Raw genomic sequence first — 7,912 nt, 5'->3', positions numbered from 1 at the left:
ACAAATTCACGCCTAGAGCAGAACAATTAAGCCTTTGAAAAAATATATGTACCGACAAAAATACAACCTTTCCAAACCAAGCCTACCTACAGTATCCCTGACCTTCCTCAAACACACAATACAATACCAAGGAATACATCTACAGTATCTAATTTTAAAATACTTTAAACTCACAAAATAATTAAAAACACATCTAATCCAGCTTTTAAAACATCATCATTTCTTACCCTGAATGTATACTGTACAGTATATCTCTCTAGACATATATATTGTACATACATACATACAGTGGCAAGAAATGATATACCACAAAAAAAAAAAAAATACACAGGTTAAAAAACCTTTTGAAAAAATTAACAAGTTAAATAAAATACATTTCTTTACTGTAGTTCACTTACCATTACTTGCCCCCACCGACTCCCGTTGCCCAGCTTACTCACGAACCAATCCACGATCAGGAACCCATAAAATAATAAACCATTCAAAATAATAAACATTAAACTAAAAATCCAAACCAATCCACGGGTCTTCTACTTGTAATACATCTTCATCTGTATTCTTCTTTCTTCTATCTCCTTCCGGGCGGGGCAGGGCGTGGTCTTCTTTCCATCATCGGCCACGCCCTTGTCTTTTTTCTTCTCCGGAGGTCCTTCCTCCGCGGCGTCTGGCTGCAAAATGAGACGACATAGGCTTTTAAAGACCTATGACGTCACATTTTGCGTCATGGTTCCCACGGTCCTGATTGGACCGTGAAAACCATGTGTTTTGGCCGATAATAAAAAAATGATGACGTCACTTAAAGGGAATGAAAGCACAGCCAATCAGAATGGCTTTGCTTCAAATGCCTTTAAGGTGACATCATTAAAAGACACATAGCCGTGCACACATGGTACTAGAGCCAATCAGAGCGTGGGAACTTTATCCCTACTCTGATTGGCTCTGGTATACCATGTGTCAGGGGCTTGGGGGAGAAAGGATGTGACGTCAATAAGGATAAAGTTCCCACGCTCTGATTGGCTACCGTACCACGTGACAGGTTTTCATTGACGTCACATCCTTTCTCCCCCAAGCCCCTGACACATGGTATACCAGAGCCAATCAGAGTAGGGATAAAGTTCCCACGCTCTGATTGGCTCTAGTACCATGTGTGCACGGCCATGTGTCTTTTAATGATGTCACCTTAAAGGCATTTGAAGCAAAGCCATTCTGATTGGCTGTGCTTTCATTCCCTTTAAGTGACGTCATCATTTTTTTATTATCGGCCAAAACACATGGTTTTCACGGTCCAATCAGGACCGTGGGAACCATGACGCAAAATGTGACGTCATAGGTCTTTAAAAGCCTATGTCGTCTCATTTTGCAGCCAGACGCCGCGGAGGAAGGACCTCCGGAGAAGAAAAAAGACAAGGGCGTGGCCGATGATGGAAAGAAGACCACGCCCTGCCCCGCCCGGAAGGAGATAGAAGAAAGAAGAATACAGATGAAGATGTATTACAAGTAGAAGACCCGTGGATTGGTTTGGATTTTTAGTTTAATGTTTATTATTTTGAATGGTTTATTATTTTATGGGTTCCTGATCGTGGATTGGTTCATGAGTAAGCTGGGCAACGGGAGTCGGTGGGGGCAAGTAATGGTAAGTGAACTACAGTAAAGAAATGTATTTTATTTAACTTGTTAATTTTTTCAAAAGGTTTTTTAACCTGTGTATTTTTTTTTTTTTGTGGTATATCATTTCTTGCCACTGTATGTATGTACAATATATATGTCTAGAGAGATATACTGTACAGTATACATTCAGGGTAAGAAATGATGATGTTTTAAAAGCTGGATTAGATGTGTTTTTAATTATTTTGTGAGTTTAAAGTATTTTAAAATTAGATACTGTAGATGTATTCCTTGGTATTGTATTGTGTGTTTGAGGAAGGTCAGGGATACTGTAGGTAGGCTTGGTTTGGAAAGGTTGTATTTTTGTCGGTACTTATATTTTTTCAAAGGCTTAATTGTTCTGCTCTAGGCGTGAATCTGTTAATGGTTTCATTGTTCATGATTGAGTGTGAAATGTTTAGAGATCTAAATAATGATTGCTAATTGATTTTTGTTTACGTTGATTAATTTGCAGAATGTATACAGTATGGTGCATAGATTTTATGCATTTTGGAATGTGACTTTTTTCATTGGTTTGTGATCATATACAGTACAGTAGATTGTGAGATCAGTTAGGATTTTTAAAGGAAATTGATTTTAATGTAGTGTCTGTATGGAGACGTGTTTGGTTGTAGGGCAGTATGCTTTTGATAACCCTTCTACATTTATTTGTACTGTATATTGGTTTATCATGGGTGTGTATATAACGTGTGTGTATATATATATATATATATATATATATATATATATATATATATATATATATATATCTCTTTCTCTCTGTCTCTCTGTATATATATATACAGTATATATATATATAGTTGCATGATGAAGCCACAGTACAAATTCATGGGTGAAGGGTGGGTATCGTGCCTGTGTGGCTTAACCCCTTAATTACCTTTGCGGTTATTATCCGATAAGGTGTTTAAGGGGTTAATTGATATCTGAATGTAATTGCAATGTATTGGCTTGGTTTTGGCTATGTTTTGTGTGGGCAAGAGAAGGAAGGCGCTGGCGTCGGACACTTCGTATTGATGAGGTCAGTAGTACTTTATTTATTTGTATATGCTAGTTAATGTTTTTAATAATGGGCAATTAATCTATTATCCATATCTGGATAATAGTTATTTTGCACATTATTGTACTGTAGGTGTTGGGGGGGAGGGTGTATGTATTGAATGTATAGGCCAGGTTTATTTTTTTTACATTCAGGGTTACTTCCGTGGTTTTGCGTGGGACCTCTGGAGACCACCCGCGGGGAATCCTCGGGTATCCTAAAGGGTAGCAGGCTGGTGGTTCCACGGGTGACACATGCGGGGATGATGATGTGTGGTCCCACTTCTGTGGGGGCACCGCGGACCCGTAGTCTGCGGGCATGACGATGTGTGGTCCCACTTCTGTGGGGGCACCTCCGACCCGTAGGTGCGGGGATGATGATGTGTGGTCCCACTTCTGTGGGGGCACCGCGGACCCGTAGTGAGCACCCGTGAGTTCCCCAGACCCCCATGGGAACCACCCGAGGCCCCGCAGACACCTGTGGGTTTGACCCGGGGCTCCCAGACATCCTTGGGCCTACCGTGTGGACCCAATTGTGGCTCACGGTGACCCAAGGAGACCACCTGGGCGACATGGTGCTGGCAGGATCCACCAGCAGGCCTCCAGAACCTGTGGAATGCTGCTGGTAAACTGTAGGTCTGTCCAGGTGCCCTGCCAGCCCACCGGGGACTAGCGTGGGGCTGCGTTATGGACCCTGAATGTAAAAGAATAAATCTTGTATTTATGGGGGGGGGGCACAGGGGGTGGGTAATGTATTTAATAAATAGAATGCTGTTTATTGTGGGTGATTGTACTGTTTTTATTGTGGGTACTGGGGTGGGGGTGGGGTGTTTCCCCAACGGTATGTGGGTAGGCCTCCCTTGTGGGTAGTTAGTGGGTGAGGGTTGAGGGTGGTTAGGCCTCACGGGGTGGGGGGTTAGAGTGGGAGGGTATGTACAGTAGGCGTCCCGAGTGGTGGGTGAGGGCGGGTTAACCCCTTCATGACTGTAGCGGTTAATAACCGCCATGGTGATTAAGGGGTTAGGGGACATTACTTTGAAAGTGTTATTTTTTTTCTCTGTTTTACTGCACAGCAGCGGAGGTTGCCATGGGTAGTGGGTAGTGTATTGAATGTATTTAGTGGTTATTATGCCTTAACCCCTTCATTACCTTAGCGGCTATACGCTATGCTAATGAAGCCTCGTTTCTGAACTTTTAATAATATTGTGCAGGAGCAGGGGGTCCCCTGAGATTAGATTTCTGTCTCAGGGAACCCCCTGCTCACTGTACAATATTATTAAAAAGACAGAAATGCTGCTTCTTTACCATAGCGCATAGCCGCTAAGCTAAAGAATGATTCTTTAATGATGTGTGTGTTTTATTCACAGTGTACATGTGCAGGGGGTCTCCGGAGCTGAAGCGCACAGGTTTCAGGTCTGGGGACCCCGTGCCCCCCGAGATACAGGCCCCTTTAGGGAGTGCCGGTGTCCCTCTGCTCTGCTTGGTTTACAGGCCGCGGTCACGTGATCGGGGCTTTCAACGCAGAGGGATACCGGCACCCCCTAAAGGGGCCTGTATCTCGGGGGGCACGGGGTCCCCCGACCTGAAACCAGTGCGGTTCAGCTCCAGAGACCCCCTGCACATCTACACTATAAATAAAAATGTATTTCAAATGTATTTATTTGTATTTATTTATTTATTTATTGCGGGGATGCTGTGTGTGATTATTTTTTATTGTGTTTAGCGGGGGTGGGTGACGGGGTTTATAAATGTGAGTTTATAAGTAAAATAAAGAATATTATTTATAGGGGCCTTAGAACAGAAGTTCCCACGCCAATTGCGCGCTCATTGCTCTTTTGTTACAATGTTGCTGGTCTTGCGGGTTTGCAGTCTGGCAGCAAAAAGCAGTTTGTACAGTAGTACTGAGTGTGAGATAAATTAACCAGTTCTTTTATTGCTGAAGTCGCCACCAAAAACATTTATTTACAAATACAGTACAAAAACCGTGCAACACACAACAACATTCAGTATCCTTTGTTTAAGTACAGCAGGTACTATAGGGTAAAACATGTACTGTACAGTACAGCACAATATTACAGTATGGTCTCACTGAAAGTCCTCCCCATTTTCCAGCCATGGCCGATGCCTTGCATGGCGCAAAACGCCATTAATGCAGTCTCTAACGCCTCTCATTACAGGATCTGTAACAGGGTAATAGCGCTGCATTTCTTCCACAATCTTTTTCCTTAAATTGGCAGGAAGGGCATTTTTTTGGCGATTCCCATCATAGTTCACTTTGAACACCCACTCGCAGTACAATGTGTAGGGAACATGGTGTTTAAATATGATCAAGGCATACTTGTGTGGTATACCAGCACTCCTCACCCTATACTTCTCCCTCAGTGCCGGTGGCAGATCGCACAGGGAGATGTCGGGCACTGTTTGTATGCGAGCGGGTGTAGGAGGTCTTTTGGGAGCGGGTGTACTTGAGGCGATGGGCAATGGTAGGGTGTCTGGGAGGAAGCTTTCCTCCGGTAGTGGTCGCCGGGTTGTCTCCTGGCGTGGTCTTGACGGGGTTGTCATGTCCTCCTCAATAGCATAGTACACTGTATCTTCTGGTGGAGGGGGTGTGCTTGGTGATGGAAGGGGGTCGAAGGTACCATGCATCACATCCATGTCACCCCCCTGCTCCAGCGTCGGGGAAACAGGGGCATTAACACCGAGCAAATAATGTATGCCCGCTATGTCTGCCTCTATCTTGTGCATCCGTTGATCCAGCCGCTGCTCCATTTGTAGCATCCCTTGCTCCATATGTAGCACCGACTCCAGAAGCAGATCTAGCTTTGCCAGCACACTAGAATTCCCGGGGAGATCCACACTTAGCCCATTCAGGATCCGGTCCAACGAGCTGCTTGTGCATGGCATCTGGAGATCAGGGGGGATGGGTGCAACGGAGGATGAGATGGGGGTTCCCTGGAGAGAAGCGGCATCGATGGAGAGTGGAAGAGGTGACCTGGGGATGCCCAGTACAGGAGAAGCTGCAGCGTGGTGGAAGAGGGATGGAGAAGGTGACCGCTGGATTTCCGGGAGAGAAGCAGAGTCGTCCAAGAGCAAAGGAGACAGTGACCCGTTGATTTCAGAGGCAGCAGCATCTTCAGATGGAACCGGAGAAGATGGGGGTGGAGAAGCCGGGCTGAAGATTTCCGGGACAGCTACAGCAGAGTCGTCGAAGCTTATGGGAAGTGGTCTGCGGATTCGGTGAGTTGGCTGCCATGCGTCTTGCGTACCGAGCACAGTACCGTATTTCTTCTTCACATAATAAGGCTGACGTGTTTTAAAAGCCTTAGCCTTTGGGGTCAGCAGAAGGTTTTCTTTGTTGGCCTTAGCCTGTCGCTTTGCCTTTGGCTTGGAAACGGTAACTGCCTTTCTCTTTTTCAGTGTGGCAGGCACAGCAGAGGTGAGATGATTCTTTCGTCCATAGAACCGGGGCTGCTCCATGTAAGCGGGAGGCACAATGCAGTATCTGGACAATGGCTCAGATAAAGATCAGCAAGTGGTGGGCTATGCAACGTGTACAACCTTTTATACATGGCGGCCAGGTACAGGTGTTGAAAGTGGGTGGTCTGTTATGTGAGTCATTAACATATAAATATACCATCCATTTTGTGGATTCACTGCACATTGAATACACATCGACTAAACATCGAATACACATTCTTGTGTTTGTATTTCTTTCTACAGTACTCGCAGCAATGCCTGTTAAGAAGATTTCAAAGGATCTCAGCATGAGAATGAAGGAGATGTACACGAGCGGAAAACGAATTGCAGATATCCAGCGCTGGTTAACTGCTTCTGGCCTCGTTGTGCCATCAAGCACCGTGTGCTATCATGCACAAGGAAAAAACAGAGACCGCAAAAAGGCACCAAAGATAACAAATGCGTAAGTATACTGTATTTATAAAACTTAACCAAAAAAAATATAGAAAACTGTAGTGTACATCTACAGTATACCGTATTTATATAGTATATTTATTATATTACAACAGTATATACTGTAGTGTACTGTATGTGTGGTCAATTTATATTTTTTGTGCAGCAGTATACACTTTTGGTATATTGCAATTCATCTGACAACGAATATACAGTATATGATGTGTATTTATTATGATATAACAACAGTATACCGTATTTATATAGTATATTTATTATATTACAACAGTATATACTGTAGTGTACTGTATGTGTGGTCAATTTATATTTTTTGTGCAGCAGTATACACTTTTGGTATATTGCAATTCATCTGACAACGAATATACAGTATATGATGTGTATTTATTATGATATAACAACAGTATTCCGTATTTATATAGTATATTTATTATATTACAACAGTATATACTGTAGTGTACTGTATGTGTGGTCAATTTATATTTTTTGTGCAGCAGTATACACTTTTGGTATATTGCAATTCATCTGACAACGAATATACAGTATATGATGTGTATTTATTATGATATAACAACAGTATACCGTATTTATATAGTATATTTATTATATTACAACAGTATATACTGTAGTGTACTGTATGTGTGGTCAATTTATATTTTTTGTGCAGCAGTATACACTTTTGGTATATTGCAATTCATCTGACAACGAATATACAGTATATGATGTGTATTTATTATGATATAACAACAGTATACCGTATTTATATAGTATATTTATTATATTACAACAGTATATACTGTAGTGTACTGTATGTGTGGTCAATTTATATTTTTTGTGCAGCAGTATACACTTTTGGTATATTGCAATTCATCTGACAACGGAATATACAGTATACAGTATGATGTGTATTTATTATGATATAATAACAGTATATTTATATAGTATATTTATATTACAACAGTACTGTATACTGTATATTTTGTCTATTTATATTTATAGTACAGCAGTATACATTTTTTGTATATTTATATTTACTGTATATTACAACATTACATGTACAGTATACAGTATACATTTTATATTGCTGCATATTAATAACACAATATAATTTCTTTGCATTGTAGGGAGACTACTCTTCTGGTGGACAGAATAAGTGAGGAGAATGATGAGAGGAGCACATTAAGGGTTAAAAACACTCTTCAGGAAAACCACAATCTGACTGTATCCGAGAGCAGCATAAAGAAGATGAGACGCAGAATTGGATGGAAATATGGACGTGTGAGGT

The sequence above is a fragment of the Ascaphus truei genome, chromosome 4 (genome assembly GCF_040206685.1).
Source record: "Ascaphus truei isolate aAscTru1 chromosome 4, aAscTru1.hap1, whole genome shotgun sequence".
Taxonomy (NCBI): domain Eukaryota; kingdom Metazoa; phylum Chordata; class Amphibia; order Anura; family Ascaphidae; genus Ascaphus; species Ascaphus truei.
Note: the sequence above shows the minus strand (reverse complement) of the source record.